Source organism: Leptonychotes weddellii, chromosome 10 (genome assembly GCF_054177405.1).
Source record: "Leptonychotes weddellii isolate Sample4059 chromosome 10, ASM5417740v2, whole genome shotgun sequence".
Classification (NCBI taxonomy): domain Eukaryota; kingdom Metazoa; phylum Chordata; class Mammalia; order Carnivora; family Phocidae; genus Leptonychotes; species Leptonychotes weddellii.
Window position 1 is genome coordinate 101419137 of NC_138378.1, and position 13660 is coordinate 101432796.

The 13660-nt window shown below is 48.7% G+C and overlaps 2 long non-coding RNA genes across 3 annotated transcripts in view; both read left to right on the forward strand.

The window, feature by feature from the left end:
* The window catches only part of LOC145715962 (uncharacterized), a 223205-nt gene that overhangs the window by 48573 nt on the left and 160972 nt on the right, over window positions 1-13660 (forward strand). The gene's annotated exons all lie outside the window — the stretch shown is intronic.
* On the forward strand, window positions 6072-9005 carry LOC145723721 (uncharacterized). Of its 2 annotated transcripts, none has more exons than XR_014148977.1 (2): window positions 6072-6680; window positions 8815-8871. It is a non-coding gene; the product is annotated as an uncharacterized LOC145723721 (long non-coding RNA). The 2 variants fall into 2 exon arrangements; XR_014148976.1 differs by lacking the exon at window positions 6072-6680 and adding an exon at window positions 7590-7964 and having other exon boundaries at window positions 8815-9005.

The following is a 13660-nucleotide window of genomic DNA, read 5'->3' on the forward strand; positions in this document are numbered from 1 at the left end:
AAAAAGACTAATGTAATCCAAGCTGGATTATATTCACATTTTTCTTCTGATTTTAAATATTTTTATTTATTTATTTGAGAGAGAGAGAGATTGAGAGAACGAGTGGGAGGAGGGGCAGAGGGAGAAGCAGACTCCGCAAAGAGCGGGGAGCCTGTCGCGGGGCTCCAACCCAGGACACTTGGATCATGACCAGAGCCGAAGGCAGATACTTATCGACTGAGCCACCCAGGCACCCTCTTCTGATTTTAAAATAAAACATTTTAATGGCCCCTAAAATTGTCCTGGGCCCTAGGCACCGTGCTTAGTGGCAAAGCTGCCCATGGCAAGGGGTTGTGCATGCTTGAGACCGAGTCCTCCTGAATGCTGCACCTTAGATGCGTCATTTGCCTCCCCTTAGTCCCTGCTCCGGGCACAGGAGTATTTACAATCCTGAAGTTAAAACCTCTTTCAAGTGATTTTATCTCCTTCCCTTCCCTTCTCTGAGCTTCAGTACCCTCATGTCTCCAACAGTTATAATCAAGTAAGAGTTGTTTATTGCAATATAAATAGGAGAACCTGGTAAAATCACCATGTGACTCAGCAATTCCACTCCTAGGTAATACCCACAAGAACTGAAAGCCGCGACTCAAACATACTCCATTCACCCATGTTCACAACGTCACCGGCAGAAACCATGTAAATGTCCGCCGACAGAGGGGGACACAGAATTCGATACACAAGCACCCCAGAATATTATTCAGCCAGAAAATGAAGGTAAATGCTGACACAGGCTATGGGGATGAACCTGAAAACATCAGGCTAGGTGAAATAAGCCAGACACAAAAGGACAAATACTGTAGGATCCCACTTATAGGAAGTACCCAGAAGAGGCAAATCGGTAGAGACCGAAAGTGATTCAGAGTTCCTGTCTGGGATGATGAAAAAGTCCTGGAAAGGGATAGTCGTGATGGTTGCACGATACTGTGAATGTACAGAGAGCCACTGACTGAGACACTTAAAAATAGTGAAGATGGCACATTTTAGGTCTATTTTCCCACACTACAAGAATATATACATAAGCGCTTTACACAGGGTAAAATGTCATACAGAGTAAGACATCGTTATATTATCGTTATTGATAATTACTGTAGAGGTGCGTTCCAAAGTTCGCAGACAGGCGGGCGTAAAGCTGCTTTGTAAACACAACCTTCTCCAGCCCAGACCTGTTGCTCAGCACCCACTGTAGCCACAGATGTGATGCCTGAGTCGAAGAATGCATGGACGGTAGCCAAGATTCTAGAAGCCTTGGGTATCGCAGAGCGTGCACTTTCACCCTCGAGACGCACCATTCCCTGCCTTCCAATAGCATTTCCGCTGGGGGGCCGGGGACATGGGCTGGGTGGGCTGAGAGACCTCAGACCGTCTTGCTGTTGGTGGCGTGAGGAGTGAACCGTGAGAGGTCAGGTTACCTACCGGGCCCGGACAGTGGGCACTTTGTGCTGAGCTTGGCCCGATTCTGCCTCCTGGTTTGGAAAGAAGGTCTTGGTATCTGAGCTGAAAGGAGAGCTCTGGGGGCACTGTGACCTGGGAGGGGGGCCCTCAGCACAGAAGCTAGTTCTCCTTCCACGAGCAAACCCCATTTGCCAAGATGAATCTTCCAAAACTCACAAAAGGGGGTGAGGTGGGATGAGGGAGCCCGAGGACAGAAGGACACTTCACAAACAAATCCCCCACATGGTTCCTTTAGATAACAAGTCTATCCAGGGACACCTGGGTGGCTCAGTCGGTTAAGCATCTGCCTTCGGCTCAGGTCATGATCCCAGGGTCTTGGAATTGAGTGCCGCATCATGCTCCCTGCTCATTGGGGGAGGCTGTTTCTCCCTCTCCTTCTACTGTTCCCCTTGCTTGTGTTCCTTCTAACAAATAAAATCTTAAATTAAAAAAAAACGTCTATTCTGTGCAAATTTGGATCCAGGGACACCATGCCTCTTAGGCGAGCCTGTGAATTCCCTGGAATTGGCAAGCAATATGCTGGTATTTGTGGGGAAAAAGTTTATAGGTCCCATCAGATTCTCAAAGGGGTGCATGACACCCCCCCCGCCTCAAAATGCTTTTAAAAACACTGTTCCTGTGAATTTAGGGACCAGTATTCGACCTACATCGTTTCCAGCAAGTGTACAGATGGCTTCCAATTGTGTATTGGGCTGCACATACCTGGCGGGAAAGATACGATGCTTCAGGAAGGGTCGCTGCTCAATCCCCTTACCTTCTTAAGTGAAGCAACTGGTTTCTAAACAAGCAAGCTTTACATCTGGGCACGAATGCTGTTCACCATTATCTCTCCTCCTTCCTCCCAGCTTGTGTATGTGTCAATGACACGCCCAAGTCACCAGTGAGCCCAGAGCACCGAGCCCGTAAAAGAATGACCCCCACAAGCCCGACTGATTCCAGTCTATTTTAAGCCCCAGAGTCCTAGGCGATCTGCAGGGACTTTGGGCCAGGCTGGCCAGCATCAGGCAAATGCAGCTGGCCTGGCCCCGTGCTTCCCTGCATGGGAGGCAGTAAGGAGAAGGGTCATAATGCATGGGTAATTTAAAGGCTCTGAAGAGTGACTCAGACATTCCAATGGGGCTTTTATTTTTCCTTTTTGTTGATGTGTGAAATGTAATTGTAGTCATTTTTTCCAATGAGTTGATAGACGGTGATGGTCTGTGGCAGCTTGTGAGCTAGGGCCATCAGGAACAACTCCAGATGCCAACGTTTTTCTCTCTCCCACCCCCGACACCTAAGATAACGACCCCAAGGCCAAGGTCAGAGGTTTCTCAGTCCCAGGAATCGTAGCAAAGGTGTAGGCTGCAAATGGTCACAGGAGGTTGTCTGGGAAGGGTGGTCCCACGGAGGGGTGGGAAGCCTGGGAGCTCAGGCCCGACCACTGCCCGTCCCACCCCCCAATCTTCTGCTCCCTGTCATGAAGGAAGAACAGAGAAACGGCTCGTTGTGCATCAGAGAGGTGGTCATCAAGAATGGGTAAGACACATAACATTTGGTGAGCACCGTCTAGGGGCCAGGAGCTGAGTTAACTATGCCCTTCTTTCCACATGTATCATTTCATGTAGTCCTCACAACAGTTAGGACTGTTTGAGCCTGAATGCATACTCGATGTCAGCATCTACACATACCCCATCTTTACAGCAATTACTCCGGTCTGTTATGGTCTCTCTCCACTTCACCAAGGAGGAAACCGAAGCTCAGAGAATTCAGTCACATGGTCAGCTAGGGAGTGGTGGGAGGATAGGGGTATTGAACCTGGTGTAACTCTGAATCCAGTCTCTCGCTGCCACACCAGGCTGCCTCCCATCGGAGAGCTGGCCGTGCTGGCCCACGATAGACCTGCATGCCCCACTGTGGCCATGGAGCAGAGCTTTCCATGGATTTCACAGGTAGCGGCTCCTGGTTTCCCCCTCGCCAACCACAGAGACACAAGCTCCCAAATAGAACCTGCTTTACTCATCAGCTGGTTCCTAACAGACCTGCCAGGGAAGGACAAAGCGAGGGGACAGGAGGACAGACCCTTAGATTGGCATTGCACTAGGGCATAGCCCTCACCTCTGTGGGGAGACATTCTTTGGTGGCAGGACTGTTGGGGGACCTCCCCCTAACCCCTGCCCAGGACCCTGGAGCCTAAACCTAGCTAGTGGTATTGGGTAAAGGACAGAGAGACAAGGCAGGACTGGGGAGTTCTTTTGTGGGCTGTTTAAAGACATTGTAGGGGTGCCTGGGTGGCTCAGTTGGTTAAGAGACTGCCTTTGGCTCAGGTCATGATCCCAGGGTCCTGGGATGGAGTCCCACATCGGGCTCCCGGCTCAGCGGGGAGCCTGCTTCTCCCTCTGACCCTCTCCCCTCTCATGCTGTTTCTCTCAAATAAATAAATAAAATCTAAAGAATAAAATAAAAATAAAAACCCTCCCCCCTCTCATGTGCTCTCTCTCATTCTCGCTCTCAAATAAATAAAATCTTTAAAAAATAATATTAAACCCCCTAAAGTTAATCATCTTTTTCTTTCTGACTGCTCTTAGGATTTCCTTTTTGTCTCAGTTGTTCTAGATGTTAATTTGTTGCATCTAGGTGTATATCTCCATCTTTGGTGGGGCGGGAGGGGTTCAGTGGCCTTCTCAAATCCGTGGGATATTGTAGCTAATCACTTATGACAAATTCTCATCCATTTCTTTGTTGACTATTGTACCCCTCTCATTTTTCCCCATCTGCTTCCAAAGCCCCAAGTGGATGCATACTAGATATTCCATCTCTGCTGTCTCTACTCAATGTTTTCATATTTTTCACCTCTTTATCCCCAAAGTTGTTGAGGATGATGTTTGGCACATGAGAAATCATCGTACCCTTTCCTGGTAAAGGTGGGTAAACATAGTTACTTGGCAGGGGGTGGGGAAGCGAGCTTTCTATTTAAAAGACAAACTGAAAAATGCATCACTGCAAAATAGATTTATATGAGGAAGAATTGGGAATTGAGAATGGCCCTCTATATCTTTGCAACTCAAGGCCATTTTCCTGGACTGGTAGCCTTGGCCTCACTCAGCAGCTTGTTAGAAATACAGAACCTCGGGCGCCTGGGTGGCTCAGTTGGTTAAGCGACTGCCTTCGGCTCAGGTCATGATCCTGAAGTCCCGGGATCGAGTCCCACATCAGGCTCCCTGCTCAGCGAGGAGCCTGCTTCTCCCTCTGACCCTCCCCCCTCTCATGTACTCTCTCTCATTCTCGCTCTCTCAAATAAATAAATAAAATCTTAAAAAAAAAAAAAAGAAAGAAATACAGAACCTCGGGGTGCCTGGGTGGCTCAGTCGGTTAAGCGTCTGCCTTCAGCTCAGGTCATGATCCCAGGATCCTGGGATCGAGCCCCGCATCGGGCTCCCTGCTCAGCGGGGAGCCTGCTTCTCCCTCTCCCTCTGCTCCTGCACTCACTCACTCTCTCTCTCTCTCAAATAAATAAAATCTTTAAAAGAAAAAGAAATACAGAACCTCAGGCCATCCCAGCCCTCCTGAATTAGAATCTGCATTTTAAGAAGAGCCCCAGAAAATTCATACACACTGTAAAGTCTGAGAATAGCTTCTTCCTCACAAACTTGCCTGAGAATATTAGAATTGCCTGAGGAATTTCGGGCGCCTGGGTGGCTCAGTCGGTTAGGCGACTGCCTTCGGCTCAGGTCATGATCCTGGAGTCCCGGGATCGAGTCCCGCATCGGGCTCCCTGCTCAGCGGGGAGTCTGCTTCTCCCTCTGACCCTCCCCCCTCTCATGTACTCTCTCATTCTCGCTCTCTCAAATAAATAAATAAAATCTTTAAAAAAAAAAAAAAAGAATTGCCTGAGGAATTTCTAAAAATACTGGCACCTGGGTATCATTCCCAGCAACACTGGGGTGAGGCCTGAGCATCGAGAGGTTTTTTTGCTTGTTTGTTTTTTAAAGCTCCCCTGGTGATTCTAATATGCAGTGAGCGCTGAGGCGTTCAGGAGGGATGGGTGTCTGGTCAGGGGGAGAAACAGAAGAAACAGAGGATGCACACTCAGCCAGCGGGAGCCAGTCCTGGCTTTTCCCCAAAGGCGGCCACAGGGCTTACAGGAAGGAAGTTGCCCTGGGATTCTGGGTTGTTACCCCAGTTCTGCCTCCCCTCCACAGACTGTGTTCCTGAACCTGGTCACTGCTCGTCAAACGAAGGACTAAGTGAGCCATCCCTCTCAGACTCCTGGTGTCCTTACTGGAAAACAAGGCTACTTATTCCCTCTAGCCATAAGGAATGGTGTTTTCCCTACATGCTCTGTACAACCCTGCCCCCTGCTTCGTGGTCCTGCTGAGGGGGGCCTCTCCCAGCCCTGGCCCCATGAGCAGCCTCAGTGGGGCAGGTGCGCTCCTAATGGGGACAGAGCGCATGATCCCCTTGCCATGAAGGTGGCGATAGCGGTTACTCTTTGGAGTAAGGGACAGTGAAGGGACACTCAGAAGCCTTCTGGGGTGTGAGCACTCTAGATCTAGACCTGGGTGGTGGTTTTAGGGGTGTACATTTCACTGAGCTATTCACCTGGGAATTGAGCCCTTTATGTAAATTATACCCCAATTAAAAACAAAGAGCCGGTAGTGCTCATAACAGGCCCCAGGGGAATGAAAAATTCAAATCACTTGACCATCAGGAGCTGGGGACATCAGCTAGCTTGAGAGTTAAAGCAGAAATTGGGTAGAGGGGGAGAGGAGAGCCAGAGACCCAGATAGACAGACACAGATCAAGGTGGACAAACAGAGAAGGTGCTTATGGGAAGGAGTTGACCCAAATTCCAGGCATTTGAATTAGTCCTAGGAGAAAAGGGTGGGGTTTGGCCAGGACTCCCACTTTGGGCACCGAAAGTTCTGTATTCTGGGAAATGTCTCGGGCCAAGGCAGTGGGGACAGCTCAGCACCCTGCTCCCAAGGCCTGGTGCCAGGCTGGCGGGCGGGGGCGGGGAATGGAGCAGGCCCAGGGAGAAGCCACCTGCTCCCAGAGCCCCCGAGGGTAGGTGGGCTCTCTCCTCTCCTACCAGAGGTGGCTGGGAAGCCCCCGGGGGTCTAAGAGGAGGTAGTGGCCACCTCCTTGGAGGCCCTCCCGTTTCTCCAACCGCCTTCTGTCCAAACAGCCTCCACCTTCACAGCGCCCAGCAGGTTAGTTTGCAGTTGTTTATTTGCTTATTGGTGTTTTCTTGGCCCGGAGCCCCTGGGGGGTATGGGCGAGGCTTCCTTGCCTTCCCACACTATTCTAGCTCTGCTCAGCACCCCTGCACCAGTGCCTGGGGGGGGTTCTTGATCTCTGTGCCACAGAGCCTCCTGGCAGCTTGAAGACGTTTTAATGCTCGTCTCAAAAGAATGCTTTCCTGGGCGCCTGGGTGGCTCAGTCAGTTAAGCGGCTGCCTTCGGCTCAGGTCATGATCCCAAGGTCCTGGGATCGAGCCCCGCATCGGGCTCCCTGCTCCGCGGGAAGCCTGCTTCTCCCTTTCCCTCTGCCTGCCACTCTGCCTACTTGTGCTATCTCTGCCAAATAAATAAAAAAAAAAAAAATATTAAAAAAAAATGCTTTCCATGCACAAAATCAGACGGGGAGGGTCACAAAGCACATCTATTACGCGGACGGACCGCTAGCAAAAGATTATTGTTCGTGCATTTGCGAGCCAGTCATAAACGTCCTCCTTCGCGAATGCCTTACCTACCGAAATCCAGCAGCAGGTGGGGTGCTGAGTAGCCACGACGATGGCGACTGGCCATTCGTGACACCTGCAGCGACTGCACGGCGGAAGTGGGACTGCCTGGGATTTCTGCCGGTGACCATCACAGGCGCCGGCGAGCCTGCTGTTGGGCGGCCCCCATTCCTACGGCGGGATGCTAAGTTTCACTGAGTAGTTAATGAAAATATGGGGGTAATTTCTGTCCCAAGGTCACCCGTGCCCCTGAATTCTTGTACTTCAGGTGAAAAAGCACTGTGTAAGTGAAGGAAGGTCAGGTGTAAACTGTAGAGGGCAATGCCCTGGGAGTGTGGTTAGCCCTGGAGGGACCTGGGTGCTTCTGGGATGGGCAGGGGAGGTTGAGAAGCAGGCTCAAACCGGATTACTAGCCGGCAAACCGTGAGGCCAGAAGCAAACAGGGGACCCAGTCTCTGTATCTCCGAGCTGACTGGCGGTTCTCAATAGGCTTTGTGGTAGTAAAAATAACATTTGGCGTGACCCTGGCCTCCTCCCTCCATTCCCCTGTGTGGGAGGACTGACGGCTGGCAGAGTGCGGGCCCTGAGGGCAGCCTGGAGAGAGGCCTTTGGGGAACAGGGGGATGTGCTTTGGGGTCAGCCCCGGGTCAGCCCCCCCCCCCACCGCCTGGCCAAGGGAGAGGCTTCGAGGGCTGCTGAGCAGACCTCGTCCCTGAGGCTTCCCTGAACAGCCCCCATGGAAGACCAGCTTCAGGTAAGCCCTCCTCTTTTAAGGTGAGACCCCAGCTGGGAGAGGTGGTACATTCAGACCTCAAGGTCTTAGCAGGAGTGATTTTTTTTTTTTTTTAACATATATCACCCTGTGCATGAGTGCAGGGGACCAGAGACCCTGGGGGCAAGAAGCCCCATTACTGGCACCAGCCCCAGTGACCTCCAGCTGGAACACTGCCCTCTAATTAGCAATCAGGAAATCAAGGCCTAGCACGGCGCCAAGCAGCAGGACCCCAGCCGCGGCCTGGTGACATTTCCACCCTCCAGACAGCATGCCCCTGCCCTGCACAGCAGGGCTGCAGACCCCACGGGTTATTTTTATCTAATGGTGCTATTGTTGGTCATTGAGTAGCTGCTGCGGAGGGTTCCAGCAGCCGTGAGCTCGCAGGGACGGTTCGTTTCCTGCTCGGCTTCCTCCCCTCCCTCTCGCGAGCTTCCCTCCTGCCGCCAGGGCTCACGGGCAGGCCTCCCCGAGGGCTCCTGGAGCCTGCCTTCCCTGGCTCGTGCCCCCCAACCCACGAGGGTGCCCCAGCCCCTCTCCTTGGGCAGAGAACTGGCGGGGAGGGCGGGGGGAATAAAGCTAGTTCTTCTAGGTGCCTCTGTCACACCCCAAGCCTCTAGGAGATAAAAGCCCTGCTTTCTAGCAAGCCAGCTTCACCAGGTCAGGGGTTCTCCAACTGTTCAGGCTGTGACTGACAGCAAGAAAAGATCTTTGTTTGTCATAACCCGGGACACACATCCATACCTCCGTAGGAATGAAAGGTTTCAGGGAAGAACAATCTTCCCATGTCTGCTGCACTCTGATTTTTTTTTTTTCCCCTGTTCTATTCTAGTTTTTCCTGTTTGAAGATTCTGGTTGCAACCCACAAATAAATCGATTTCACAGCCCAGTAAGGATTCGTGATTCATTCTGGAAGATACGGTACCGGATACCTCTTTCTGGAGCTGCTTCTCTTTTCTGAGCAAAGGGCACTGGGGTTTCTAGAGGCCCTCTGAACTAGGCACTGGCCTGGTTTGGAGTTCTGTTCATTTGCAAAAAATGAAGCTGAGACGCGCTGGCTGAGTAGCTTTCGCATGAATCAGCCATGGGGGGGGTGGGGGGACATTGAAATGTTGCAAATCAGGGCTTTCCCCCCACCCTTGGGAAGCCAGCTCTTAACACACTTGCCGGTACACCATTGCTCCCCACCCTGCTCTTTCTGGTTCCATAGTCGGTGTATCTCGCAGCCTTCTGACCTCAGCTTCCTCATCTGTAAATAACATTAAAAATGCTCACTTTGTGGGGAAAAATTATATTCACTGAGGACATTCTGGTAAGAGGGACAATGACTAGAAGGAAACAAAAATGCAAATAATTATTTGCCTCTGTGATGGGATTTGAAATGAGGTCCCAAACTCCACTGTCTTGTGTAATTTCCATCACTGCTAAATGGAGTTTGTACAGACAAAAAGCCCACACTTTGCAGAACTGTAGAAAATTAGAAGGAAGGAAGGCAGCCTGTAGCCCAGTTGCGAGCTGTGTAAATGGTAGCCAGGGCCAGACAAGAGGGAATTCGTGTTTTTCTAATTGGAAATTGCAAAGGAAGTATTGCAAATGGATTGCATTTCAAAGCAGGACCCTCTGTGCAGGCAGAAGAGAGAGGGGAGTATTTTGATAAATATTCTGATTCACAGACTATACTGACAAACATATCCTACATTAATCACTAATTTTCAAAATTCTAGAATAAGGGCTTTACAGTTTCAAATTTACCCAGTCCAGTGCAGTGGTGCCCCCCCTTCTGACGGATTCCTCCACCTGGTGACCCCCAGAGTAGATTCTGAGCCTAGGACTGTGTGGGCTCCAGGGCCAGACAGCAGCCTTAGCCTGGCCGGAACCTCCTCTCGTTCGTTGCCACCGTGCTCTCTGAGGCCACACAGGAGTCTGTATCCTCATCCTCACCATATTTATAATAATAATGGCTGTATTCATTTCTCACGGTGGCTGTCACAAACTACCGCAAATTTTATGGCTTAACACAGACTTACTATCTTACCGCGTTAGAAGTCAGAAGTCCAGAATGGGTGTCACTGGGCTAAAATCAAGGTGTTGGCAGGGCTGTGTGCCTTCTGGAGGCTCCAGGGAGAATCTTTTCCTGGTCTTTCCTATTTTCTAGGGGCGCCTGCATTTCTTGGTTAGTAGACCTTCCTTCTTCCTCAAAGCCGGCAGCATTTCACCTTCGAACCTCTCTCTGACTCTGGCACTCACTCTTCTGCTTCCCCAACTCGTGATAAGGACCCTTGTGATTAGATTGGGCTCACCTGGATAATCCAGGGTCTCCCAAGCCAGTCAGCTGATTAGCAGCCTTAATTCCACCTGCAACCTTGCCACTTTTACCACGGAACACAGCACATTCACAGATTTCTGAGATTAGGACATGAGCATCTTTATTCTGCCTACCACAATGGTTAACACGTTTTGAGCACTTCCTATGTACCTGGTACAGTTCTAAGCATGTTACTTATAAAGATGTGTTTAAATCTCACCACAACTCTGTGAAGTAGGAATCCATTTAATAGAGGAAGAAAGTGAGGCCCAGAGAGGAAAAGCAAATTGCCCAAGTTCACACAGCTAGTAAGATGCAGGGCTGAGCCACAGATTCAGAAATCTAGTCTCCAAGCCCATTCTCTTAAGCCATAACCACACTTTAGTAACTGAAGGACAGATGTACAAATAGAATTCTACTTAGTTTAATCCTCATTTGATGATCCAGAAGCCCCTATAGGATGTGACAGTGTCTAAGGTCAATTAATACTGACTGTAATTTGCCACTGATCAGACAACTTTGGATGGGCTGACCAGTGGATTTCCAGGGGCTAGAATGTCTAAGTCTGCTTCCTTCCCCAGTGGGCTTCTCACAATGGGCAATAGTGATTCTAAACTCTCCTCTGTGGTATCTGACCTCAGCTACTTCTCTTTCCCTCTACTCCAGCCATGCTAGCCTCACAGACATGCCTCAAAAAATCAAGTCAATTTCTACCACAGGGCCTTTGCACTTGCTGTCACCCCCACCTGGAATCTCTCCCCAGTATACACAAAACTCAACCATCACTTCAAACAGGTCTCTGACCAAGGATCACCTCTTTAAAAAAGAGTGAGGCATCAGGCCCACCTTGGTGGGAGGTGTCTCCCTCTTCCCTCTCCAATATTTTGGTGGAAAGAAGCCATTAACATTCTCTTCTTTTCCCTGCTCCCCCCCCACACACCCCACCCCTGCATTTTGTTGAACAAAAGGGGCAGATTAAGGGAGTTGCATTTGCAGGTAGGGAGGTGTCTTCACCTTGAGGTTTCCCTTGACACTGTGTGTACAAATGACCCTGAGCAAAAAGCAGGGGACAGAAGGCTTCTTAACTGCCAGATCTTTAAGGGAAAGAGAGAAAAAATCTTGACTTATGGAGCACCTACTGAATACTCAATCTTCACATCCATGTACAAGAGGTACTAGGAAAAGAATGCTGCAGATGCTGGACATTAAGAAATTGGTCCAAATTACATATGGAGGGGCTGAGTAGGCCTTGAATACAAGTCAGCCTGAATAACACAGCAAAGTTGCTCTTCCTTTATGGAGAGAGGAGGTGAACTGGGATAAAGCGGGGACAGTATTGAAGCAATTCGCCATAGAAAAAAATTTTTTTTCTCTAAATGAGTAGTTATTCTATTTAGAAAGTCACATGGAGACAATGGGAAATAGAAGTGAAGACTTTGTTTCTAACCCCAGGAGATATTTGCACATGGATACACAACTGTTTTAGCACCATATGTAGAAAAGACTCCTTTCTCCACTGAGTTGCCTTGGCACTTTTGTCAAAATCAATGGACTGTATTTGTATCTATTACTGGACTGTCTAGTCTGTACTGTCTAGTCTGTTCCATGGGTCTCTATCTTGATGCTAATACCAACCTGTTTTGATTACTGTAGCTTTGTAATAAGGTTTGAAGTTGAGATTTGGGTCCTCTAACTTTGTTCTTTTTCAAAGTTTTTTGGCTATTCTAGGCCTTTTGTATTTCCATATGAATCTCAGAATCAGATTGTCAATTTCTACAAAAAAGCTTGCCGGATTTTGGCTTAATTTATAGATAAATTTGGAGACAACTGCCATCTTAACAACATCGAATCTTCAGATCCATGAACATGGTATACCTGTTTATGTAAGTCTAATTTTTCTCAACAGTGTTTTGTAGTTTTCACTGAACAGGATTTGCACATCTTTTGTCAGATTTATCCCTATACTTTATATTTTTTCATGCTCACATAGTGGTATTTTAAATTTCAATTTCTAATTGTCCATTCCAAGTATATAGAAATATAGTTGAGTTTTGCATATTGATCTTAGATCCCGCAACCATGCTGAACTCACATGTCAGTTCTGGTAGGTTTTGTTTTGTTTTGTTTTTTGCAGGGGGGGTGGTTGGTGGATTTTTGGTGGGGTTTTTTTGGGTGGATTTTTTGGGTGGATTTATTTTTCTATATAGATGATGTTATCTGTGAACAAAGACCATTTTATGAGGGGCTATCTCTAAAAAGGCTGTGTTCTAATAAACTCCATCCACTAGCTGTTGGAAGGAAATAGAGGGACAATCCAAGATGAGGATGATCGAGGGCTGCAAGTTATTCTCAGGACAGCAGGTCCATAAATCCAATGGTTTTATTTAGGCTAATGTTAAAATGGACTCATAGTCTATCAATACTGGGAGATATCCTCAGCACAGATCACTTGATTATCTATACTCAACATAGTTATGAACCCAGATGTGGGCTGAGTGAAGGCAAAAATATCCAGCCTTAGGTTGGAAAATGTCAGAAAACCCTTTCCACAAAGCACCACCTTCTCTCACTCCCACCTCCATGAGGCCTCCTTCTTGGTCTCTGGGCCTTCCCTCTTGTGCCCTCCAATCCCATTTCCATAGAGTCAGATTGCATTAAAAAAAAAAAAAAATGCAAATGATCCCGTTCTACGCCCTGCACATAGAATAAAATCCAAACTCTTCACCCAGGCATTAGCAACCCTCATGGCACTATTAGCCTGCCCCCCACTAGTTAAACTCATTTCCAGCCTTCTCTCCATGCACCTCATTCCCTTCTTTGGAGGTCCCTCTTGGCCCTTCCAACAGATACTCTCAGGGCATCCTATTTTCCCTGTGTTGCACTCACCATATTTGTCATTTAATTTCACACTAAAGCAGTGCAGTGAGGGCTGGCACCACTGCTATGGTGTTTATCCCAATCTCCTAATGATGCCTGACAAATCATAGGCACTCAGTAAATGTTCTGAGTGACTACCGGAGCTCTTTTTAGCTGTATACATGCCCATCCACTCCCCTCCAGTCTTTGTGAATGACCTTATATCTTGGGTGTTTCTCTTCCCTTAGAAAGGTGGCTTAAGGGCGCCTGGGTGGCTCAGTTGGTTAAGCGACTGCCTTCGGCTCAGGTCATGATCCTGGAGTCCCGGGATCGAGTCCCACATCGGGCTCCCTGCTCGGCAGGGAGTCTGCTTCTCCCTCTGACCCTCCTCCCTCTCATGCTCTCTGTCTCTCATTGTCTCTCTCGCAAATAAATAAAGTCTTAAAAAAAAAAATTAAAAAAAAGAAAGGTGGCTTAAAACTGTGGCTGTCTGTTGAAAGCTCCCCATGATTCTAAA